This window comes from Staurois parvus, unplaced genomic scaffold, assembly GCF_062004578.1.
Source record: "Staurois parvus isolate SC_StPar_1 unplaced genomic scaffold, SC_StPar_1.0 ptg000387l, whole genome shotgun sequence".
In the NCBI taxonomy this organism is placed as follows: domain Eukaryota; kingdom Metazoa; phylum Chordata; class Amphibia; order Anura; family Ranidae; genus Staurois; species Staurois parvus.
In genome coordinates, this window is record NW_028318183.1 from 9,918,555 (window position 1) to 9,946,185 (window position 27,631).

Genomic DNA, 27,631 nt, shown 5'->3' on the forward strand with positions numbered 1-27,631 from the left:
CTCCCTACTCTCTGCATCCTACACTCGGCTCCCTATATACTCCGCTCCCTACTCTCCATTCCCTATATACTCCACTCCCTACTCTCCACATCCTACTCTCCGCTCCTTATATACTACGCTCCCTACTCTCCACATCCTACACTCAGCTACCTTTATACACCACTCCCTATTCTCCACATTCTACACTTGGCTCCCTACTCTCCACATCCTACACTCTGCTCCCTACTCTCTGTGATGGGAGTGATGTTTGAGGGTGGGGGGACCCCTGTATCATCTTCCCAAATTCTTATGTTTAACCACCCTGTGCCTGTTAAGGGGTACAGGGTGTGGATGTGAATGTCTATTGTGTATTGATGTGTTGTCCTTTGTTCCCTGCCAAGTGGCTGTCCATTGTCCTTTGCCATGTGCTGCATCCCATTGTTCTGTGTCTTGGTTGGGTAGTGGGGGTTTCCTGTAGCCCTTCCCACTGATGGGGCAGGCTGATGATGTATTTCCTGTAGCCTTTCCCACTGATGGGGTGGGCTGATGATGTTTCCTCTTCCTGGTTGTGTTTCCCCTCCCTGTGTATATATATTGTGTTTTGTGTAAAAATAAAGGAGTTGACTTCCTGTCCTAAGAAGAGTCGGGTGCTGTCTTATTTACTGCATGATCAGCGGGTGTGGTCCGTGGATGGTGTTCGGATAGAGAAGCTGCAGTATAACGGAAAATACCGAAGTGCGGTCTGGGGTCCGGTTCCGTTACACTCTCCACATCCTACACTCCGCTCCCTACTCTCCACATCCTACACTTCACTCCATATATTGCTATTATTATACAGTATTTATATAGCGCCAAAAGGTTTGCTCAGCGCTGTACATTATAGTGGGGGACAGTACATGAGACAATACAGTAACAAAACAATACACGAGGGGTTCGAGGGCCCTGCTCTTTCGAGCTTACAATCTAGGAGGGAGGGGATAGTGGTACAGGAGGAAGTGGCTGTGGGAAATTGAGTGGTGGAGGAGATCGGCTGTTAGGTGAGGGTGGGGTAGGCTTCCCTGAAGAGTTGGGTTTTCAGGGTGTGCCTGATGGTGAGGAGGGTAGGTGACAGTCTGATGGATTGGGGTAGAGAGTTCCAGAGGATGGGAGAAGTCCTGCACTCTCCACATCCTACACTTCACTCCCTACTCTCCAAATCCTACACTCCGCTCCCTACACTCCGCTTCTTATATACTCCGCTCCCTACTCTTCACATCCTACACCGCTCCTTATATAGTCAGCTCCATATACTCGGCTCCCTACTCTCCACATCCTACATTCCGCTCCCTACTCTCCACATCCTATATACGCTCCTTATATACTCCGCTCCCTACTCTTCACATTCTACACAGCTCCCTATATACTCGGCTCCCTACTCTCCACATCCTACACTCGGCTCCCTATATACTCTGCTCCCTACACTTGGCTCCCTATATACTCTGCTCCCTACTCTCCACACCCTACACTCTGCTCCTTATATACTCCGCTCCCTACTCTCCACATCCTACACTCGGCTCTCTATATACTTCGCTCCCTACTCTCTACATCCTATGCTCCGCTCTGCACACTCTTGCTACCTATATACTCTACTCCCTACTCTCTACATCCTAAACGCTGCTCCCTACTTTCTACATCCTACACTCAATTCTCTACATCCTACACTCGGCTCCCTATATACTCCACTCTCTACATCCTACACTCGGCTCCCTATATACTCAACTCCCTACACTCGGCTACCTATATACTCCACTCCGCTCTCTACATCCTACACTCCATTACCTACTTCATACACTCCGCTTCATATTCCCTGCTCCCTACATCCTGCACTCCACTCCCTACTTCCTCCATCTGCTCCCTACTTCCTCCATCCGCTCCCTACATCCTTCACTCCGCTCCCTACTTCCTACACTTCGCTTACTACACTGCTTCCTACACTCCGCTCCCTACTTCATCCACTCCCTACTTCATCTACTCCCTACTTCATCTGCTTCCTACTTCCTCTATCCGCTCCCTACATCCTTCACTCCGCTCCCTACTTTCTGCACTCTGCTTCCTACATCCCACACTCCGCTCCCTACTTCCTACACTCCGCTCCCTACTTCCCACGCTCCGCTACCTACATCCCATTATTATTATTATTATTATTATACAGTATTTATAAAGCGCCAATAGTTCGCTCAGCGCTGTACATTACAAAGGGGGACAGAACATGTGACAGAACAATACCAATACAATGCAAAACAGGAGGGGTTCGAGGGCCCTGCTCATTCGAGCTTACAATCTATGCTCCGCTACCTACATCCCACGCTCTCTACTCCCTACACTCTGCTCCCAACACTCTGCTTCCCATGTTCTATGCCCTGCACACTACGCTCTGCTCCCTATTATCTGTTCCATGTGCACTACACTTTGCTCCCTATGCTCTCTGCTGTATACTCTACACGATACTTTCTATGCCCCACACTCATCTCTTTATGCTCCCTATGTTCTGTGCCTTACACTCTACTCTCTACACCCCACTTCTCATGCCCTACACTCCACTTCTTACGCTCTGCTCCCTATGCCCTATTTCCTACACACTACTCCTTTACTACCTGCTTTGCTACCTACAAGTTGCTCTGTGCTCTCCCCTTATGCTCCTTGTTTGTTTTATGACACTCTACTCTCTACTCCCCACACCATACTTCCTACGCTCCACTCCCTATACTTCCTGCACACTCCATTCTACTGCCTGCGCCATGTGCCCTACTTTCTACTCTCTGCTCCCCATGCTCTCTTCTCTGCATGCTATGCTTTATACTCTACACTAAGGTGTCCGTTTATGAACCAGCAGTAATAGATCGCTGCTCAGTTCTCCGGCATTCTCGGAGAACACAGTTCTCCTGTGAATGCAGTTTATGAAGCAGTTCTCCGAACGAAGGGAGAGCGGTCTCCAAACGCTGGAGAACGGTCTACAAACTCTGGAAAACGGCTGATTTTACTATAATCTCGCGAGATTACAGTAAAAGATCAGTTTACTAAGCAGAGGTAAATTATCTCTGCTTAGTTTTCGGTCCCTCTGATTCTCCAGCTCTGGGCTGGAGAATCTGGAGGGAGAACACAGATCTCCAGAGAAGGGCTGACATGATCTCCTGAGTGTCATAAACTGTGAATGACCAGAGAATAGCTGAGATCCGTTGAATCGCAGCTATTCTCTGTGTCATAAACGGACACCTAAGTTCTGTACACACTGCTCCCTACACTCTGTGCCCTTTGTCTTAAACTCTACCGCCAATGCTCTGTACCCTTCACTACACTCCTATGCTCTACTCCCTATGATTTACTCTATACACTCTACTGTCTGCACTCTACTCCCTATACTTTACTCCCTATGCTGTACACCAGGGATCTCCAAACTATCTAAGCAAAAGGTCCAGTTTACTGTCCTTAAAGTTTTAGGGGGGCCAGACTATGACCAGTGGGAGTAGAAAATGTCCTGGCATCAGTGCCCCATCATTGGTTTTAACGGGAGGAATAGTGTCACATTGATGATATTGATGAGAAGAAGAGTGCCCCACTGATGGTGTCAGTAGGGGGAATGGTGCCCCATCATTGGTGTCAGTTGGTGGAAGAGTGCCTCAAGGGCAAGATAAAGGCAAACAAAGGGGCACGTCTGGCCCCCGGGCTGCAGTTTGGAGACCACTACTCTACACTCTACTCCTTATGCTCTACACACTACCCCCTACGCTTTATGCTCTACCCCCTACTCTACATTCTACACCCTACACTCTACATTCTATGCCATAATCTCTACCCCCTATGCCCTAAATTCTACAGCCTGCGCTCTACATTCTATGCCATACTCTCTACTCCCTATGCTCTACATTCTACAGCCTACGCTCTACATTTTGTGCCATACTCTCTACTCCCTACGCTCTACATTCTACAGCCTATGCTCTACATTTTATGCCATACTCTCTACCCCCCACTCTCTACATTTTATGCCATACTCTTTACCCCCTACGCTCTACATTTTATGCCATACTCTCTACCCCCTACGCTCTACATTCTATGGCATACTCTCTACCCCCTACGCTCTACATTCTACAGCCTACGCTCTACATTCTATGCCATACTCTGTACACCCTACGCTCTACATTCTATGCCATACTCTCTACCCCCTACGCTCTACATTTTATGCCATACTCTTTACCCCCTACGCTCTACATTTTATGCCATACTCTCTACCCCTACGCTCTACATTCTATGCCATACTTTCTACCCCATACGCTCTACATTCTACTGCCTATGCTCTACATTATATTCCATACTCTCTACCCCCTATGCTCTACATTTTATGCCATACTCTTTACCCCCTACACTCTACATTTTATGCCATACTCTCTACCCCCTACGCTCTACATTCTATGGCATACTCTCTACCCCCTACGCTCTACATTCTACAGCCTACGCTCTACATTCTATGCCATACTCTCTACCCCCTACGCTAGACATTCTACAGCCTACGCTCTACATTCTATGCCATACTCTCTACCCCCTACGCTCTACATTCTATGCCATACTCTCTACCCCCTACGCTCTACATTCTACAGCCTATGCTCTACATTCTATGCCATACTCTCTACCTCCTACGCTCTACATTCTATGCCATACTCTATACCCCCTACGCTCTACATTCTACAGCCTACACTCTACATTCTATGCCATACTCTCTACCCCCTACGCTCTACATTCTATGCCATACTCTCTACCTCCTACGCTATACAGTACATTCTACAGCCTACGCTCTACATTCTATTCCATACACTCTACCCCCTAAGCTATACATTCTACAGCCTACACTCTACATTCTATGCCATACTCTCTACCCCCTACACTCTACATTCTACAGCCTACGTTCTACATTCTATGCATACTCTCTACCCCCTACGCTCTACAGCCTACGCTCTACATTCTATGCCATACTCTCTACCCCCTACGCTCTACATTCTTTGCCATACTCTCTACCCTCTACATTCTACAGCCTACACTCTACATTCTATGCCATACTCTCTACCCCCTACGCTCTATGTTCTACACCCTACTCTCTACATTCTATGCCATACTCTCTACCCCCTACGCTCTACATTCTATGCCATACTCTCTACCCTCTACATTCTACAGCCTACACTCTACATTCTATGCCATACTCTTTACCCCCTACGCTCTACGTTCTGTAGCCTACGCTCTACATTCTATGCCATACTCTCTACCCCCTACGCTTTACGTTCTGCAGCCTATGTTCTACATTCTGTGCCATACTCTCTACCCCCTACTCTCTACATTCTACAGCCTGCACTCTACATTCTATGCCATACTCTCTACCCTCTACGCTCTACATTCTATGCCATACTCTCTACCCCCTATGCTCTACATTCTACACCCTACTCTCTACTGCTTGGCCTCTACACCCTACTCTCTATACTGGTGTATATATTATAGGCAAAAACCACTTGCCCTGCTGGGGATTTACCCCCATTCCTGACCATGCCATTTTTTTGCGATAATGTGCTGTGTTACTTTAACTGACAATTGCGCGATCAAGCAACCCTGCACCCAAATTGAATTTACCTTTTTTCCCCACAAATTGAGCTTTCTTTCTGTGGTATTTTATCACCTGTGCATTTTTTATTTTTTTGCGCTATAAAAAAAAAAAAAAAGTCTACACTCTACATTCTATGCCGTACTCTCTACCCCATACACTCTACATTCTACAGCCTATGCTCTACATTCTGTGCCATACTATCTACCCTCTACGCTCTACATTCTACAGCCTACATTCTATGCCATAGTCTCTACCCCCTATGCTCTACGTTCTACACCCTACACTCTACATTCTATGCCATACTCTCTACCCTCTACATTCTACAGCCTACACTCTACATTCTATGCCATACTCTCTACCCCCTACGCTCTATGTTCTAATCTAAAAAAGACGCTATGTCCTAGGCCAGAGCTGGGACACCTGTTGCTGTGTGTTTCTTTAGCCAGTGAGGACTGAGCCTTCTGGGATTATTGCCTGCAAAGCATATGGGACTGGATCAGTTGCACACCAGGAGTGGTGAGCAGCTCAACCTAGCCTAATTGCTTACTTCCTAGAGTTAATGCCAATAAAGATGGTCCTTTCTTAACAGCCCATTAGCCATTTCTTATGTAAAGTCCTAAAGGGACAGCTACATGTGCACCACCTACAGAAGGGCACCAGTGAAATCTGGCCAACACTGACTATTAGGCGTTAGGTACTTTTAGTCCCATCCAGGTGTACCCTTTGTCAGGAACACTTACACCCTCCTTACAGAATTACAGTGAGGTTTGCTTTATGCCATTCATGCTTTCACGTTTGATGCTATTCTTACTGATACTGCGTGGACTAGTGTAATAGGGCCTAGCCTTATTGCAGCATAAATTAATGACCTTAGGTGACACTAACCTGCAGGTTAGTTAATGTGTTGTACCCTGTTGTCCTGTTTATTTGTTCTATCAATACTGAAATGTATCAGCCGAAAATAGTGTTATTGGCATTTTTCCGATAGGAAAAAAGGTGCCAATAATGGTCTCTGTAAATGCATGATTTTACCACATGTAAGGTGAGTTTTTCATAGGTCATATGTGACTATAAAAAGCATCAAAATGCAATACGTGCTTTTTGCAGTTCCATTTGCATTTTTGAATGTGCATTTTTGACGTTTTTTTTATGCGTTTGGCATTTTTTTTTTTTGGTCAACTTGTTGCTGGGCAGGTTAAAAACCAAAAAACGCATCAAAAACGTTACATTTCTTATGCATTTTTAGAGCGTTTTTAATGGTTTTCAGACCTGGTTCACACCAATGCTGTTTGTGTGTTGTCCTTTGCAGTGCATTTTTACATGCGCCTTTTTGATGCTTTTTTAATGCATTTTGTGTTTTTTTTGTATTTTTTTTATCAACTTGTTGGTGGGCCGATTAAAAACGCATAAAAATTACAACCCATATGCAATTTTGATGCATTTTTAAAGTATTTTCAATGCATTTCAGGAAACCATGTTGAATGGACTGTAGTGCGTTTCTGCAAAAAGCCCTAAAAAACACATTGGTGTGAACCAGGCCTCAATGAGGAGGTGCATTTTTGGTGCGGGTTTTTTTTCTTTCCAAATATGCACCAAATATGCAGCAAGCAGTATTTTAAACACTGCAAGGGAAGCGCAACAAACCAGTGTGAAGACATACAATTCAAAGGGATGCATTTTTCTTGCGCTTTTCTTATGCCCTTTTTTTAGCGCAAACGCGCTGCAAAAACTGCTCAGTGTGAAAGCAACATATTAGCCAAAAGGTGCTGAAAATAAATTCATATTCATTTAAATTCATAATATTAATGAAAAAGTGGAATATAATACAATGATATATAAAAAATATTTATCTTTAAAAACTGCCAATTTTGGTTTCAGTTTTCGGTCAAATGCATCCTGAATTTTCGGTTTCCTTCCACCATTATTGCTTACCCTTTAAAAATACATACATACTATTAATTTATAAGTTGGTTGTGGTCTATTTTCTTTGTAGTGGTAGAAGATTAATGTTTAACCTCCCTGGCGGTATTCTCGAGTGTAGCTCGGGGTAAAGTTTCAGTACCAAAAGCGGTAACCCCGAGCTACACTCGGGCTTACCATGCGACGTTGCTCAGGGATTCCCTGCAGCACTTACCTTGTCCTTCGCTCCCCCGATGTGTCCCCTGCAGCGTCCCCGGCCATCTCTGGCCGATGCCGGCATCTGGTTTCCGTGTTCCGGTCCCTGCGAGCGTCGGGACGTAAGGGGGCCGGAACGGCGGCAAATGTAAATTGTCATTTTCTTAGAAATGAATTTGACATAGTAAAACATTACTGTATCAAACCATTTCACATACATTTTGTCCCTAGTACTTTGTCCTGTGCCCTGCCTGCATTTTGACTGTTCTTTCTGCCTGGAAACTTAGAAAAGTCCATGGCGTCCAAAAAACGTCCTTTAGGTCAAAAGCGGTTTTAGACCGACTAGAGAACAGCGATAGTAAATCAGAACCACTTGCAGAATTGAGTGATAATGATTTGTGGGGAAATTCGTCATCAGACACTGAAAACGATTTTGCAACTTTGCTCAGCGATGTGCGAACTTGGCGCTAGATTTCAAATTTCAGTGTTTTTGGTTTGATTATATTATTGAATTCAATTTATTATTAATATATTATTATTTTGATGATTATTTATTAGATTATCATTTATGATTTTGTGTTTCAAGTTTTATCCTACCCGGAATGTGTACTAGACTCTTGTTTGGACAGATTTCAGTGAGTTATTCCTAAAAATGACAGGCCTACAATAACAAAAAAAAATACATATTTCCATGCAAAAAAATGTACTGCTTTCAGCACAGAAATATGGACATAATCAGACCGCTAGGGAGGTTAAGTCACTCACGTCTGTCTGCGGGGACTGAGCAGCTTAAACAGTTGTGGTAGAACAGGGAACTCATTATCAACAGTGGTTCCTGTGGGGGTAAGCGCTACATTTCCCTCAATTTATGATCATTGCTGGCACCATGCTACATATCTGGTGGTCCTGCCCTCCTATCAGATTTTGCTGTAACACCAATCTAAAACTATGCCACCAGATAACGGGAATGTTCACCATGGCTCAGCTGTGACAGTAAAAAGGGTCTGCTCTGCTTTGTTTTATCTGCAGGTGAGCCGTGATTCCTAGGCTTTGGAGGACAACTTTCATTTTCAGTATCAAGGACTGGTTTACCTATGCAGGCCATAGATGGGTCGGTTATCGGGCGAATTTTTGTTCGCATGAAAAATCGGCTGATATTCACGCCGTTAGTGGTGCCAGCCCGTCGGCCGTTTTTCGTGGACATTGGTGGCAGCATCGACAATGGCACCGACCGATTTTTCGTTTATCGGCCGACAATTCGGCCCGTCTATGGCCTGCATTAACCCCCCTGGCGGTATTCCTGAGTGTAGCTCGGGGTTAACTTTCAGTACCTGAGCTACACTCAGGATTACACTGCAGCGTTGCTCAAGGATTCCCTCCAGCACTTACCTTGTCCTGCGCTCCCGCGTTGTCCCCCCTGCAGCGTCCCCAGCAATGTCCTCCGGCCGATGCCAGCATTTGTCTACCGGGTTCCGTTCCCTGCGAGCGTCGAGACGTACGGGGGATGGAACCGGCGGGAAATTAAAAAATTTAAAAATGTGACATTCACTCAATACACTAAAATCACATAGTAAAACATTACTGTATCAAAGCATTTCACATACATATTGTCCCTAGTGCTTTATCCTGTGCTTTGCTTGCGTTTTTACTGTTCTTTCTGCCTGGAAACTGAGAAACGTCCATGGCGTCCAAAAAGCGTCCCTTTAGATCAAAAGCGGTTTTAGACCAGATAGAGAACAGCGATAGTAAATTAGAACCACTTGCAGAATTGAATGATAATGATTCGTGGGGGAAATTCGTTATCAGACACTGAAAACGATTTTGCAACTAAGCTCAGTGATGTGCGAACTTGGCGCTATATTTCAAATTTCAGTGTTTTTGGTTTGATTATATTATTGAATTACATTTATTATTATTATATTATTATTTTTTTATGATTATTATATTATAATTTATGATTTCGTGTTTCAAATTTATCATACCCGAGATGTTTACTAGACTCTTGTTCAGACAGATTTCAGTGAGTTATTCCTAAGAATTACAGGCCTACAATAAAAAAACAACATATTTCCATGCAAACAAATGTACTGCTTTGAGCACAGAAATATGGACATAATCAGAGGGAGGTTAACTTAACCATATTATGAAGATGGGGGAATTACAGAAATACCATTTCTTCCCCTCTTTCTTCTTACTTTTTCTTCTTTTTGTTCCTTTTTGGCACCCAGCTTTTAGCTTGCCTAATATTGAATGAACCTTGTACCTATACTTCTATAATATAATGGTATGTTTTCGTCTATCTTTCATGCCTTCCACACAGTATTTTATTTATCAGAATTTCCCTTTTCTGTGTCTACATTTTTTGAGTAAAAAAAAAATGTTATTCTTTTAAATACAGAAAAAAAATTCTTTATTCCTATCTCCTCCATATTTAAATAAAGTTTACAATATTATCCAGTGTGTTCTCTTATACAGTTGCAAGAAAAAGTATGTGAACCCCTTGGGAGTACGTGGAGTTTTGCATGAATTGGGCATAAAATGTGCTCTGAACGTCATCTAAGTCACAACAATAGAAGAACACAGTCTGCTGAACATAATACTACACAAACATTAGATGTTGCCATGGTTTAATTGCACATAACATGTAAACATTCACAGCGCAGGAAGGAAAAAGTATGTGAACCTTTGGACTTAATAACTGGTTGACCCTCCTTTGGCAGCAATAACCTCAACCAAACGTTGCCTGTAGTTGCAGATCAGACCTGCACAACGATCTGGAGTCATTTTGGACCACTCCTCTTCACAAAACTGTTTCAGTGTAGCAATATTCTTGGGATGTCTGGTGTGAAACGCTCTCTTAAGGTCATGCCACAGCATTTCAATCGGGTTGAGGTCAGGACTCTGACTGGGCCACTCCAGAAGGCGTATTCTGTGCTGTTGCAGCCATTGTTTTGTTGAGTTACTTGTATGCTTTGGGTCATTGTCCTGTTGCATCACCCATCCTCTGCGGAGCTTCAGTTGGCGGACAGATGGTCGTACGTTTTCCTGCAAAATGTCTTAATAAACCCTGGAATTCATTTTCCCATCAATGATAACAATGCGTCCAGGCCCTGAGGCAGCAAAGCAGCCCCAAACCATGATGCTCCCTCCGCCATGCTTTACAGTGGGGATGAGGTTTTGATGTTGGTGTGCTGTGCCTTTTTTTCTCCACACATAGTGTTGTGTGTTCTTCCCAAACAACTCAATCTTGGTTTCATCTGTCCACAGTATATTTTGCCAGTAGTGCTGTGGAACATCCAGGTGCTCTTTTGCAAACTTCAAACGTGCTGCAATATTCTTTTTGGACAGCAATGGCTTCCTCCGTGGTGTCCTCCCATGTACTCCATTCTTGTTTAATGTTTTCCTTATTGTAGATGTGTCAACAAAAATGTTAGCATGTGCCAGAGATTTCTGTAGGTCTTTAGCTGACACTCTGGGATTCTTCTTTACCTCATGCAGCATTCTGCGCTGTGCTCTTTCAGTCATTTTTACAGGACGACCGTGCCCAGGGAGAGTAGCAACAGTACTAAACTTTCTCCATTTGTAGACAGTCTGTCTTACCGTGGACACATGAACATCAAGGCTTTTGGAGATACTTTTGTAACCCTTTCCAGCTTCATGAAAGTCAACAATTCTTGATCGTAGGTCTTCTGAGAGCTCTTTTCTGCGAGGCATGGTTCACATCAGACAGTGCTTCTTGAATCCAGTAAACCCAAAACAGGTGTGTGTTTTTTAGGGCAGGACAGCTGTCAGCAACACATCCAATATCATCACACTGATTGGAGTCAAGGTTGGCTCACTCCTGGCTCCAATTAGCTCTGGGAGAAGTCATTAAGCTAGGGCCTCCCATACTTTTTCCTCCCTGCATTGTGAATGTTTACATGTTATGTGCAATTAAACCATGGCAACATCTAATGTTTGTGTAGTATTATGTTCAGCAGACTGTGTTCTTCTATTGTTGTGACTTAGATGACGTTCAGAGCACATTTTATGCCCAATTCATGCAAAACTCCACGTAATCCCAAGGGGTTCACATACTTTTTCTTGCAACTGTACATCTTCTATTTAGGCGTCTATAATCAACATGTATTGAAACCAATACCAGGCAAGGTCATCCAGTGCCCAGGACAAAGATGACAAATTTCACCACCCCCCTAGGTGGAGTAGGGGACAGGGCTAATAGTGGCATGCAGCTAAAAATGTGTGCAACTCCAAGCCGAAACCTATGTAATAGTTGTGGAATGAGCCACAATGGTGCCAGTGGTTGCAGCACACCACACCAAGCTGTATAGCAATTCAATTAAACTACAATAGAAATAGTGTCCACCTTAGGGTTGAATTACTAAAAATGGAGAGTGCAAAATGGTGCAACTCTGCAAGGAAAGCTTCCAGTTGTTTTTTTCTTTGTTTTTTTGGGGTCAAAGCTTGACCCTAGGTTCACATCTGTGAGGGTGGTGCCGCTGCGGATCCACATGAAAATCCATGCAGCCGCACCACCCGCACAGAGAAATGGAGACCCGCGGGTGCCATTAGTTCTAATGGCACGCTGCCCGTACTGGAAAACGCAACTGTACAGGGAACTGAGGTTTCCGTGCGGGCTGCATTTTCCAAAAAAGTGCAGGGACTTCTTCCCTGCGTGTCACGGGCACGGGAGTCCATTCAAATGAATTTTCTCTATAACCATTGCACAAGCACCGACCTACCAGGATAAGAGGCACCCTATGGGCACTGAAAGTCACTTTTGAACTGTTTTCCTATTTATTTTATGCTCATTTATGAACTTTTATTTAGTACCCTTTTATCAGGTGTACGGTCAGATTTTTAATATTATTTAGCGCTGCACTATTATTGTTTTATTGAGGTTTTGTTCTGATTACCTTTGTGCATAGCTGCTCTTCCTTCGTGCGCTCACATATTTCTACCTTTTATATTTATCTAAGTGTGTCTGTAGTTAAAGTAGAATTCCAGGCTATACCTAACCAATCTTAAATCCTTTGCCCTCTTAACACTTATGCTGACTAACCTGTGTAGGAAAGATGTATACTGTATACTTTCCCGTTTTTAGCCTGTTCTGGTCTGGTCATGTGATCCCCTGTGACAGCCAGCAGCAGCTGCAGGGGAGAGGTGAGGGTGCTCAGCAATAGCTATTAGTGCCTGAGAGTGGTGACCTCACTCATAGGCTCCTATGGCCCATCCATTGTTGGCTGTCCCTCCTCTCCCCTGCAGTCATCACTTGCTGGCACAAAAACCGGATCACATGTCCAGACCACAGTGGCCTGAAAATAGGTAAGCATATACAACTTTCTTACACAGGTTAGTCAGCATAGGTGTTAGAAGACGGGAAGAGCATTTTTAACCTATTCATGCCGAGCATGCGCAAATTTGCGGCTTCTCGGCGGCTTTGCCTTGACGCCCACTGGCAGCATATTTGCATACCATTTGTAAACAAACGTGCTGATTGTGTGTGCCCTCAGCAAGTGTCGGTCACATGACCCTAAACTCCGCCTCCTGGCGGCAGAAACCCCTTAAGGGGCCCGGAGGTGCTGGCATGAAGGGGTTAAGATTAGTTAGGTTTAGCCTGGAATTAAATACCTTAATAACAACACTTGCTGCTGCGGCATCTTTTACCCGCTGAGACAACTGCGGCTCTCTCATGTGTCTCCAGTCTGCAGTGTGGGTTTGCATATAACTTGCATGCACATGCCCCCTACTAATGCGTTTTGTACACTGGACTTTGTCAAGTTATCCCATTCATAGACAGTTTTTCTTTTTCTTTTCTGCTGATTCAACCCTGAGCCCAGACAGGCTCCCTGCAGTATTAAAGTGATACTAAAGGTTACACTTCAAATAATAATAATAACAAACATCTTATACTTACTTGCTCTGTGTAATGGTTTTCCACAGAACACCCCCCTTCTCCTCCTCTTCTTGGTTCCCTTGCCGGCGCTCCTGGCTCCTCCTCTTCTGTGATTGAGTGATCCCATAGCAAGCTGCTTGCTCTGGGGCACGCGTGGATGCTCGTTCCTGAGCCCTGCTCCCTCCTCACTGGCTGTGATTGACAGCAGTGAGAGCCAATGGCCTCTCAGCCAATGAGGAGGCAGAGTCCTGGGAGAGTAGCTGCTCTCATGCACATTTCTGGACCGCGATCATGCTTAGGTTAGCAATGGAGGGGGGCTGCAGGGTAGTACTGATGGTTTGGCCACAAGCTCCCAGCACATCTGGCCCTCCCTACATAGCAACAATGCACCCGGGGTATGTGTCCCTTATGCCCCCTGTCCTGGCCCTGATGGAGACTAGACAACAGTGAACTGTCTGACTGACATGCCTGATCAAAGATAGCTTGTAATCCAGAATACACACACATACTGTCATACTCAGGGGCTTTCCAAAATGACTAGAGACACAGCGCAAACTGCTTACATTATGAAAAAAAGCCCCTTTTTTTCCAACTAAATATCAGTGTCTTCACAGCAATGCACAACACAAAAAGACTTTTTCTTCAGAATAAATATTAGACCCAAACATACAACAGCTTCTTTTTGGTAGATGGTCAATAAATGGGGCTCAAAGGCTGGGACAACACACAGATCTCTGGCAAACATGCTTTTCCAGAGAGAAAGAGAATTTCAGTGCTTTCCCAAACATCTGTTATCTACATGAATTTCAGTGAATTAATTTTTCCCCTTGGGCTGCTGGCACCTTCCTTAAAGCAAACCTTCACCCTATAAAACAACTTATTTTCACTGCTCCCCCCCCCCTCCCTTTCCACAATCAGCAAATTATTTGTTTAAGGTGTCTTACCTTTTTGTGCTGCAGTGAAGCACCTACTTTCACTTGAGCAAGAATGCAGTTCATCCCAGTCGCCTCCTGGGAAGTCCATGGAGATAGTTTCACTGTCAGACACGTGCACAGCCGGATTCAGCACGTGTGCAGATGTGCCAGAGGGCTTCAGGTCCCAGCAGAGCCCTGCTGCACATCTGTGCATGCGTAGGGGGTTCCCAGCACATGCCTGAAGATGGACCAGTTATGAATGTCATAGATCTCAGCATGTCTGCACATACATGGGAAATATAGATACATTCACAGATGTGCCACAGAACTCTTCTGATACCCAAATGCTGGGCAGAGCCTTTCAACACATCTGCCCACACTCCAGATTAACAAAAATGGCAGTTCTGGCGGTAGTGGGGCCAACTATATGGGGAACTCTTTAAATACCCTTTCTGGCTGGTTAACCCCTTGATGCCCTTTTGAGGGGTGAGACATATCTCCTATCCAGGACCTTTACTACATGCGTTTCAGTTGCTTTTTTCTGAATCCAAATCGCACAGAAAGTAGGTTATATGGTTGTCAATGTTATAGTTCACATTAGTGCTTGCACTTCCAGTGTGTTCCAGTTGCAGAAACAAAAGTAGAGCGTGCTGTATTTTTTCTGCACAGAACAGTACTGGGCCGTGGTAAAATGCATACAAAAATGCACTGGAATGCACATGTCCCTCTTTAAATTGAATAAAAAAAGAGAGGAAAAAATTTACTGGGATGCATAAAAAATGCACTGGAATGCGTCAAAAACACATTGAAAACGCACTGAAATGCACCAAAAACGACGGAGAGTTAAATAACCCTAAGAAACTAAATGTCACAGTCTGGGATCCCCAATCAGTGCCCTGCTGTGTACCCTGTAATGTGCCCTGTTCTCATGTAATGTGCTATGCTCCCATATAATGAGCCCTGTTCCCATGTAGTCTGCCCTACTCTCATGTAATGTGCCCTTTTTCCACGTAATGTGCCCTGCTCCCACGTTATGTGCCCTGCCCCCATGTAATGTGCCCTGCTCCCACGTAATGTGCCCTGCCCCCATGTAATGTGCCCTGCTCCCACGTAATGTGCCCTGCCCCCATGTAATGTGCCCTGCTCCCACGTAATGTGCCCTTCCCCCACATAATGTGCCCTTCTCCCATATAATATTCCATGCTTTCCCCCCTCCCCATGTGATTTGCTTCTCCCCCATGTAATGTGCCCTGCTGCCCCTGTGTACTGTGCCCTCCGGATCCCCTATACCCCACCCTGTTGCCCCCTTATACACTGTTTATCTCAATCTGGACCCAGAATTGACCATCTGTGCAGAAAAAAGCAAGCACAAGTTTCTTATTAAATAGGTATGTTTTAACACTGATTTTATTATTCAAAAATAATAAAATAAATGCAATAATAAAATTCATAGAAGACTTTATGAGACATAATATGGATGGTCAAATGCTGTTTGTGCTGTCACACTTGTATGAAAATATAATACAATGCATAGTCATGGTTAATGCTCATATTACTGTGAATTGTGAAACCTCCTTACTGTTGTGTCTGTCATAATCATTTAAAGACCACCTGCTTCAGTGTCTACAGATCCAGAGTACCCAACCATCCTCACTCCAGCTATTCTTCTTACCCAGAAGTTTGGCTGTGTTCCTGTTCCACCTGGAGACTTTAAAGTGTTAGTAAACCCAGGACCCTGCATTCACTATATCTGGTCTCCCACAGTACACACAACATGGAAATGCAATTATTTTAGTAAATATAAACTGATAAATACCTTTTCTCATAAGCAGTGTATAGTAGTCTTGTGTAATCTATCAGTGTCCAGCAGAGTACTAGTTAAAGCTTGTAGGAGGAGTTTTCATTCCCCTCTGACTGTCCTATGAGGCTGCAGGACCCCTTATCCTCTGTCTAGACAGTGCTGTTTGGCCCTATGCTGATCACATGCACCCTCCCAGGAGTAAAAAAAACCTCTCTAGCAATACACACCAAACTCAGCATGTGCAGCTTGCCCCCAAGACTCTGTTCTATCAGGAGATGAGTCGGGGACAGTGGAAGAAGGGGAGGATCAAAGAAGACAGGGTCAAACATCCATTTTACACAATGCAGAGGATTAACCCCTTAAGTCAATGAACAAATCAAGGACCAAGGTCATCCTGGCAAACAGGAGATGCAGAGACATGGCTCAAATCAGGAAGTTCATGGGAGTAGCAAAGAGTTCAAGGTTCACCAGAAACAAGATACATGGCATGGTTGTCCAAGAGATCAGACAGGAAGCTAACCAGAATCTCAGGTGACACAGTGAGAACAGCTACAGCCAGGCACAGCAGATCCCAGGTTCAGATCTTGTCGCTGACACTAAATTATAGTTTACTAGTTCTCAGTTTATGGAAGCTAGAATTATAAAAGATTACTGCCAATTAGTTGATGTAGGTGGTTGAACTTTGTCTATTAGCCTTTTAAGTGTCAAAATAAAGTCTGGATGTGGTTTGGGAGGTGGTTTCCCATTTTTTTCTGTCCGCTAACAATTTAGAACCAATATTGTCAGTTCAATCATTTTGAAACTTTGCTCTTGGAAGATGTACATGTAGAACTTTTTATGGGGTAAATTTATACAGTCCACAACTTGAGGGCAAGTTTTACATGATGGATGATATTTTTCTTGACTTGTATTCTCCAGGGGACCAGGTATTGATGTCTGTCCTCCAGAAAGGGATACACATTCTTCCTCATTTTACAGTCGTACATGTCAACTCAGGCAAGACAGCATTCTTTTTTGGTTTGGGGATATGAGAGAGGAGATGAATAGATGAGAGAGACTGACCCACAAATTGTTTTCACTGGCCCACCACTGTCTTCAAATGGGTCTGATAATGCCTAGCATTTGTCGTGGTGCACAGCGCATCTTTTCTTTCTTACAGGATAACTATAATGGTTTTAAGTTAAGTTTATTAATTTAGGTTTAGGGTTTTTGAACTGATGATTTATATTTGTGCTTTACTATAGATGCAATCTTTGTTTCACAAATAAACTCTTTAACATACAGTAGAAGAAAGGATTCCAAGAGCACTAGTTTTTTGCAGAAACAACCATGGAGCTGTCTTTTCAGACATGCTGTCTCTTATTGAAACCTCAAATCGCACATTCTGGTACTTTAGCATTATCCTTAAAACAAGCAGAAGTATTTCTGAGGAACTTGGATTTATTTGTTCAATAAAATCTAGTGAAAACAATAAAATACAGAATCTCAAAGCAATCCATATAATATATCTGGTTATGGCTCTTTTTACAGTAAAGCGGATAAGTAGAGGTGGAGAAAAAAAAAGAAGTCTAACTTTCCACCTATTGGATTAAAAACATACTAAATATTAATATGTGAAATTTTGATATTTTATTAAATATATTAAAGAAAAATCTGTAATTTTAAGTCCTAGCCATATAAAATAAGGAATAAAAATCTGTTCAAATTCTGCAGAATGTTCCCTTTAGGGAACCCAGTCTTTTGGAATCCTCAAATGCCACTCAACAATAGTTCTATGCATTCAGCAAAATGTGAAATATCTCAGCACTGTAAATATTAGAATCCTAACATTGTAAAGCTCACAATCCTCACACAATGTGGTAGATTTGGACTATGATTAGCTAATATTTCTGCTCATTCTTAGTCTGTGCTTCTCACATTTCACACAATTTTTTTAAATAGTTGCTAATTGTTTGGCCATAGATTGGCTGATTTAGTAAAACAAGGGTAATGGTTATACTTATTTTTTCAGTCATAGATGTGTCCACTTTAATAGCGTCAGAATATTTGTTTCTATTATATCTGGCTGAGAGACAAGGACGCTTGTGAAACATGAAATATTTGGATTATGCATTTAAGATAGCAACCTTCGCATATTGTGGTTAGTTCATGTTAGTTTATATTAGCAGTTGTATGAGGATTGTCTGAGAGCCATAATTTCTGGAAGAGTATCAGTGTTTCCATTGTATGTCCATTTACATTTGGAACTTATCTGGGTGTGCACATTTGTACAGCAGGGTGCTTGGATTTGCTGAAAGTATTCAGGATGAGACCAACGTTCATCTGTCCAAAACCAACACAATGGTAAACTGATACAAGATGTGCAATTAGTTACCTCTAAGTTCAACTTAAAATATCAGTTCAGATAGTTTTTTTCAATTGCTTATACAATTTGAATTGGTTATTTGTCTTAATTCTAGGTAATGCCAATTTTTTTCCATATATGAGGGAGATCAGTGTAAATGACACAGATCAGAAGTCACAGCTGATATACTCGACTGTTATCCAAATAATTCATATAATGGTAACCAATAACTCTGGTTACACTGTAGCACGGAGGTAGGCGAGTGTGAGTTAGGCACCGAAATTAAATCCTATATCCTACTTGTGGGATCCTCAACGATATGCCACCGGTTCTTTTGGCAACCATTAAGCTAAATGTCTATTTGGATTTGCTGCACTCTGGGGTTTTCCATTTATTGTAACTTCTGCCAGCATTTGTTGAGTTATGCAGAGGCAGTGCTGGGGCAAGGTCATCCAGCGCCCAAGGACAAACATGCCAAACTGCGCCCCACCCCTCCTTCCATGTTGTGCAAGCCTAGGGGATCCTACGCCCAGCAGTTACTCCCTTGTCAAAATCACCGTACAGCTTATTTTTCACACTGGGCACATGCATTTGTTGATGGCTCTCTCCTCCAGTCCTGGCTCTCTCCTCCACTCTTGGCTGTCTCCTGGACACTTCTGCACTCGGCTGTGTGGGCTGTGCTCTCTTTTCTCCTTCCTTCTTCCTGCTAGTGCAGCTCCTGTGTGCCTGTATACACCACCGTCTGCTTGTTAATATAGGAGTGCTGCACTGGCAGAAAAGAGGAGGGGGAGTGAGAACAAAGCCTGAAACGCGTTCTGGCTCTCTCCTTTTCTCCTTACTGCTCCCAGTGGTGGGCTGACAGGAGTAGTATTGCCATTTTGACTGCTCCTGTCAGCCTTGCAACAAAAGGAAAGTGCCCCCATCCCTACATCAAGCCATGTGCCCAGGGCAACAGCACCTCCTGCCCACCCCTTATCCCGGCCTTGTGCAGAGGGCTATGCCAGACATGCAACATGAGTTATCTTTACTTATTTAACAGCTCTTCAATCACTGAGCAGTTATGTCCAGTGGGATAGGACAGGAAAACTGTTAAGTACTTGAAGGAATCTTCTAAAAAGCATATGCCCCCTCTAGAACCTCATTCCTTGATGCACTTTACCAAAAGGTTAATGATTATTCTCCAGAGGATCGGGGCTGAAGGGAGAAGGGGCCAGAAGAAAGGTTGCATTTGAGGTTTGGAGATCGGTTGCTCACAAATATAGATGCTGCTGAAAACTGATGACATGAATAAGGCAAGATTGTGAAGAGTGGGATATTTTTCTTTGGGAAGATAAAACTCATAGAAGTCCAGTAAAGAGACACTGTCAAATTTTTCTTCAGGCTCGTGTTCACTTTCTCATTTCATGCACATGCCACTTTTATGCCTGACAACGCATGCATTGATGGTCAAAACGGAGTGGGCTAACGCTATTTGAACCACATTTGGATGCTATGGAGGAGGCTGGAGCAGTTGCTTAATGATCATTCTTGAGCTCATTTTGACCAGTCTATAATATGATGATCAAATACATCTAGTAAGCCTTCTTTGAGCATGGAGTGGGGTGATAAGTGTTTCACATGGATAACGTTTGGCCATCTAGCAATTGAAGACTCACGTTTGAACCTTTGATATCCAATTTTTTTGAATTGGGACTCACTTTTATTTTTCACTTTTATATTATTTTTGTATTGCATTGAAAGTAATATCACATTTAATTTCACGGATGCTTAGCTAGAATTGCATTATTATTGTTTGTTTACACTTTTAGCGCTACACTTTTATTTGTAGGTTAATGATTATGCCCATTGAGCGAAATGCATTGGGAAAGGAGGTCATGGTGGGTTTGTGTACTTTCAAGTACAGTAAAGCCTTATGCATGCTGGAAGACAGAGCGTGACTGTGTTCCTTGCATTGCTTCATTGTGGAAGATGGGAGTTGGAGCGAGCCCCTTGGCAGCCTATGATAGCACACAACAATCACAGGCAAACACAGGGTCAACCAGGATCAGTGTTCACAAGCATGCTTTGCATACCTGAGTTTTGACAAAAAAAACTGGAGTCACACTAGAACCTCTACTAGTATTTGTTTTACTATAGTCATATACCTGGTGCAGAGAAAACACAGGAAACTCTTTGTGAAAGTTCCATCAGCCTCGTGTAAGTGAGGGTCAGGGTATCTAAGTTTGAGCATCCATCTAGGAACTGCTAGCTGAAGAGACTGCAACTTTTGTTATATTATCCACTTCTGCAAGTTCTGCAATAAAGCTAAAGAAAATACATCCAAATACTGGAAGGAATTTATCCAAGGTCTAAGACAATATGTATGGGGGTCCAAAGGTCCAGCTCGGTTGAGGCACTTCCAGAGAATGTCACATAAAGATGATAAAAGGGATACACAAATTAAAAAAAGTATAACTTTCCTTAAAAACTTTATTTAGTGCTGAAGTCGATCAGTGGGCAGTATAGTGATACTATAGTTAACTATGTAATTCTGCTGTTCACATTGTTGGTCTCATTTTGTGGAATTTATTTGCTTTCCAAATTTTTAAACTCTTATATCTTTGTACAATCTAAACAATATAGCTGTAGGCTCGCTGGCTTCCATGTTTCTCTTAGTGTGCATTTCTGCTGGATAGCATAGTGGCATTGGAATATAAGCTCCCCTGGTGCAGGGACTACTGTGAAAATTTTCTGTATACACTCTGTGTTGCTCTTGGTAGTTCATCTTATGCCGGTTTCTCATTTTATCCCTATGATGAATGTAGGGAGTGTAAAAGGTAATCACGGTTGGGGAACATAGATAGAATTATAAGAAGCCTACTTTGATTGAAACAAACTTGAACTGTCATTTTTGGGTGAAACACCACAACACAGTGTATAAGTTGCAGGATTCCTGCCTTCATGGGATTTGTAGTATGGCACTGGGCACTGTAAATTCTGCAATATATTTTTGCTTGCTTCAGCTATTGCATCATCTGTCATCATCAGAGCTTAAGTACTTATTTTATATTTTACACATTTCATAATAATTACAGTATTCGCATTTACGCAGACATCCTGAATCCAGGGATTATCTCTGATCATTATTTTACAAACCCCTAAGCTATAGTTATATATGAACAATAAACTGGATGAAAGTTTACAGGTTTAATAAAAGCATTGTAGACATTCTTCAGCATGCCAGTACATACAAAGCTTGGGTGAGTCACTGGTAAAACATAGGTGCAATTTGGTTACAAACACACCAACCCAAGTTAGGCAAAGGGGATTGGAAATGATGGGCGTTGTTAATAAAAGCAAATGAAAGAAGATCAGTACTTTTTGCTTGTTGCTCATAATAACCAGTCCTTCATACTGCACTGTAAACATGAAAGGGAGGTACTGATTGATTGACTGAACAAGAACAGTTGTTTTTTTTTAGACAAAATATACAAGATACAATTAGAAATGATTTACCATCATCTGATTTCAGGGTGGATTTGATTTAAATCAAACTGATTTAAATCACGATTTAAATCACTAGTCAGTAAGGCTTGATTTAAATCCTAGTTTTCTACATAAAGACTAATTCTTGCTGGTATAACTTTAATATGCAAGTAGATGAAGATTTTTAGAATAACAACTTTTCATATTAGTTTTTTTATCCCCAGTTTATTAGGTTAATCATTCATATTTGGACAACTTTTCTGTTGTACTTAGGAAGGAGAAAAATAATCATTACCTTAATAATAACAATTTAATTAGATTTATTCAACTGAAACAATAACATTCCAGCATATGTTATTTGCTTAATCCATGTTTGTTAACTAATTTGGCTAAACAAAATATATATATTTTAAGAAACTTAGACTGTCAGCCTCTTCCTCTTCACACTTCGTTTCACTTTCTTCTTGTGCAGATCTATTCCACTCCAAACAATCAGAAAAAAATTGTTTCTATTCTTTTCACTGAACTTTTTGAATCTTAGCACTGAAGGGGTTGATTCTGCATTCATAGGTTTGTAGAAGTTAGGATTAAGGTCTTTTTCTTAACTCTGTTCATGTTATAACATTTTTGCTGTGAAGAAGAGGCATGTGATCTCCGCTGAGTCAAATTCAGTTTTGAGAACTGAAAAAGTAAACCAAGCATCTGTGATAATATCTTGTAGGCAGAGAAACTGCCCAATAATCTTACAAAAACCTCTGGAAGAGCATAACATTGTGAATGGATTCATGGAATTTATTTACCAAAAAATTAAACATATACAGCCTTATTCTACATAATTAAAAAAACTAATCTTTATTTCATGATGGAATAACCTTTGGATGGTAATATATTTTCCTCAAAAAGCATTTTATTTAAAAAAATCTGATTTAAATAAAAAAAATCCGATTTAAATCAAAAAAATCTGATTTTTTTGATTTTTTAAAAAAAATCATTGATTTTTTTCCACCCTGTCTGATTTGCAGGTTAATTGGTGCATTCTTTAGTACACAGTCAAATAATATTTCAATAACCTATTTAAATATAAAAGTGGATGCACAAAGAACATGCAGACTATACAATTCATGTTCACCTTTTTCCTTTGTGAGCATAGATGTATTGTATTATGCACAGAGTATCTACTGTATGTTCTCCCTTTTTTGTGCTAACTTCCTCCAAATACTCCAAATGCATCCACCAATCTATAAACATACCAGTTGGTTATTAGGCTTCTACATGAACATGGATTTGAGTGTATGTTCTAGTATTACTGTGTGATTGTGCTATAGATAGGTCTTATATAGAAGGCAACATAGAACCTAACCTACAGTGATGACCTTTCAGGAGGATGTCCAGGTGCTCAATGTTCCATTTAACTCCTCTGTTAGGTTCAAACCCAAAGCAAATCCTGCAGGTGACATAAGTAAATAAGCATCTTAAAGTTGAACTAAATGTGAAGTTTTGGTATTTATAGGGAACATCTGGAATTGTAAATTGTGTCTAAGCCGTATCATGAAAAATCTACCTTTTTGTCTTGAATTCCTCAAGAAAAGATTAGTGCACTTTCTATGACTAGGCACTCCTGTGTCTAGAGCCACAAAGTTGTATATCTGCAACATAGTCATACAGTAGTAACATAGTCTGCACTAGAATGATGGGAGCTTAGGGTTCATGTACACTGCAGCTGATAAACTGACGTTCAGGAGCTTTTCTGCATTTATTTCAGCAGCCCCTGAACTCTTCCTAATGTTTTCCTATGTGTCCATGTACACTATGTTGTTTACAGGCAGTTGAGTTTACAGTCGTTGTTTTGATCGCACCATTGCATTCAGGAGTAGATTTTATCGGCGTTTCAAACGCCAAACACTTGTAAATGCGGCTAACCACATTTATAAGCATTTGAGCTTAGAAGCATTTTTTAACTGTTCAATATCCAAATGCTGTCCAGAGCCTTTTTTCATAATCAGAAATGCATGCAAAGCGTTTTCCATGTATTCAAATGGACCCAGTACACCAGCGCAGTCAGTTCCAGGTTTTGCGTGAAGGAAAAAATGGTAGAGCGTACTGCATTATGCTCATGATGGGATCCATAGTGAATACAACCAGAAAGGACAGGTAATCTCAACACATACTGCTCTCTCTGCTTCTGCTCTCTCAAAATGTCTGAAATATTTTTTACTGGTTTTCAGTGCATTCTGGGCATTTTGGAAGGTTTCCTAATGTTACGCTTCTAAACGAAAACGCACATAAACGTGCATAAACGTGATATGCAAATGCGGATAAACAGGTGTTTTTTAACCTACGTTTTCCAGCAGTCAGTTTCCATTGTTCAGAAGTGTTTTCCAAATGTCCTGTGTACATGGAGCCTTCCTGAGCTTGGGCACTCTTCTGTTCTTGACTATGCTTGTTAAGCATTACTTTGTATTATGTTACTATTATCTAATTGATGTGTAGTAAGATACATAAACCACACAGGGAGCTGAGGAAAACAAAGAAAAGTGACTCATATTATCTTTCCAGCTGAACTAGGCTCCGTGTGGTAAGCTACATTTCATAGGATCGTTGGCCATCTGTGGCGGTGTCTGGAAGATGGACGATCTGAGGTTTTAGCACACATTGGACACGATACTTTTTTTTCCGGTGAGTGCATTGTGGTGGTGGATTCAAGCAAGATTTCACCATTTGATCATCTTGCACAAATTAACTGTTACATATGAAGAGTTCATTTTTGGACATTCTCTTTGGACTGAGCACTTTGTTATATCACAATTGTTTTTATTCACTATATGATAGTGATGTAGATTTTTCATTAGCTAAGTTTCATAAGGTTTCACTATGGCCTTTGTTGTATGAATTTATGTGGTTTTACATTGATATTTATATCTCATATGCACTTTATTTCTAGTGCTGCACTTATTTACTTTGAATAGTCAATAATATGTTTATATTTCAAATTTGTTTTTGAATTAGATTCCATTTTCGAATTCAATTGAATTTTGGATGAAGTTTTGCTTCCTTATTTCGGATTCGTTTAAATTTGTTACTATTGTAATTTGGAAATTCAGGTACAGTGGGGATCAAAATTTTGAATGGTAACTTGATGCCATCTGTGAAAAAGCTGAAGTTAAAGAGAGGATGGCTTCTACAAATGGATAATGATCCTAAACACACCTTGAAATCCATGGGGGATTACATCAAGAGGTGTAAACTGAAGGTTTTGCCATGGCCTTCACAATCTCCTGACCTCAACATAATTGAAAATCTATGGATAGACCTTAAAAGAGCAGTGCGTGACAGACAGCTCAGAAATCTCAAAGAACTGGAAGACTTGTGTAAGGAAGAATGGGCAAAGATACCTCAAACAAGAATTGAAAGACTCTTGGCTGGCTACAAAAAGCATTTACAAGCTGTGATACTTGCCAAAGGGGGCAGTACAAGATATTAACTCTGCAGGGTGCCCAAACCTTTTTTTTTTTGTTTTCTGTTATTTTGAAAGTGTAAATGATGGAAATAAAATCTAACTTTTGTTGACATATTATAAGAATGTCTAATCTGTAATTTGATGCCTTTTGGAGATTTTTCCATCTTTCCTTGGCTTCTTTATGCACATTAATACAAATTTTTAGCTGGGGTGCCCAAAATTTTGATCCCCACTGTACATCCAAATCTCCAAATAACAATAATTGCGTCTGAGTTTTGATTCAGAATGAAACAAACTGCACATGTCTACTTCTGCTCTCTTGTGACCCAGAGATTGCCAGCTGTGCTCTCCCCCTCTCCTGCTCCTGGGTACTGGAGGGGCAGAACCTGCACTAAAGTGCCAGGAGGGATGCACTATAGCAAGGGACCTAAGCCATAATCATGGCTGAAATGCATCAGGAAGGAACTGTGCCAGGCAGGAGAGTGTATTGCAAGTCACGTTGCTGCTATAACCACTTGCCCTCCAGAGGATTTACCCCCCTTCCTGACCACGCTATTGTTTGCTATATAGTGCTGCGTTACTAACTGACAATTGCACAGTCATGCAACACTTCACCTAAATTACATTTATGTTCTTTTTTTCCCACAAATTTCTTTCGGTGGTATTTGATCGCCTCTGCGTTGGTTTTTTTTGCATTATAAACAAAAAAAGACTTAAAATTTTGAGAAAAAAATAATATTTTTAACTATTTGTTATTAAACATGTCCAGTAAAGAGTAAAATAATTTAAAAAATCAAATTTCATTGTAACTTTAAGCCAAAATGTATTCTGCTGCATGTCTTTGCTAGAAAAATACGCGTAAGTTAATTGGTTTATGTGAAAGTTATAGCGTTTACAAACGGAAGTATATATACTGGAATTTTTTTTCCTTATACCAGTAATGGTGGCGATCAATGACTTATAGTGGGACTGCGGGACTGTGGCGGGCATTCTGACACTGGGGGGGGGGAACTGTCACTGACATCCCCAGTGACACCAATACAGTGATCAGTGCTAATAAAAAGCACTGACATTGTACTATTGACACTGTGAAGGAAGGGGTTAACATGTGGGGCGATCAGGGGTTAACTGTGCTGTGTGTGTTTTGCTGTGTTGCACTGTGTAAGCATATTGCTATGGATTACTCTGTTATGCAGAGCAATGTGCAGGAGCTGACAGGGGAGAAATCTGTACTGTTTACATACAGGTCTCTCCCCTGTCAGTGACACTTGGCGATTGCTGGGTGCCGGTGGGGAATCACCGGCCACGACCCGGCGATTCACAGCCGAGGCCACCAATGGCGGTGTGGGTTGGGGCGTGCACAACCCCTACTCGGAAATGCAAAATCACATATATATGCGTGATTTTGCATAGCCCTGATCCCCTTTAACAGTGTTTTTGCTATACGGTGGTGGGAAAATGGATAATAACATTTATTGAGAAAAACAAACAAGATGACTAGTGAGTACAACCTAAATGTTTGCTGTCTGCTTCTGGCTGCTAGTCCCACAAGATTTGGAGTGTTTTTAGTGATGGAACTACAGTGTTGCTCTCTATTCTCTTTTCTGTAGAGCAAATTGTACCTGAGAACCCGCAGTGCAAGGATCAACCCACTTCTGCTTCATGGATTCAATAGATCGTTATTTTATCCCAATTCCCTGCTGCTTCTTTATTCTTCCATCAGCCACCATACTACCATTTGGGTGAGGGGGTGTTAGGTCTGACGTGATGAAGCAAAGTTCAGCCTTTAACAAGATTGCCACCTTCACACAGAGACACAGTGCTGAACAAGTCATTGTTAATCTGAGATGAGGATGGATCAACTGCAGGGTGCCTACTGGCTATTCTGGTGGCTAGACCTTTGCCTGTATAGAAAATGTGGCCATAGACATACATTAAACTGAGGAAATCCTTAATGATCTTACCTTGACATGCTAAAAAAATGACATTATACATACATTTTGCTACAGAGGCTTGCTCACAATACAGGAAGGTGTG

The 27,631-nt window shown here is 41.8% G+C and overlaps 1 long non-coding RNA gene across 1 annotated transcript in view; it reads left to right on the forward strand.

Moving 5' to 3' along the window:
- LOC149455877 (uncharacterized) overlaps window positions 1-25,704 on the forward strand; it is a 28,412-nt gene extending 2,708 nt beyond the window's left edge. The window contains exons 2-3 of the long non-coding RNA XR_016314027.1: window positions 24,694-24,813; window positions 25,144-25,704. This is a non-coding gene — a long non-coding RNA (uncharacterized LOC149455877). The remainder of the gene's footprint in view (window positions 1-24,693; window positions 24,814-25,143) is intronic.
- Window positions 25,705-27,631: the final 1,927 nt, after the last annotated feature.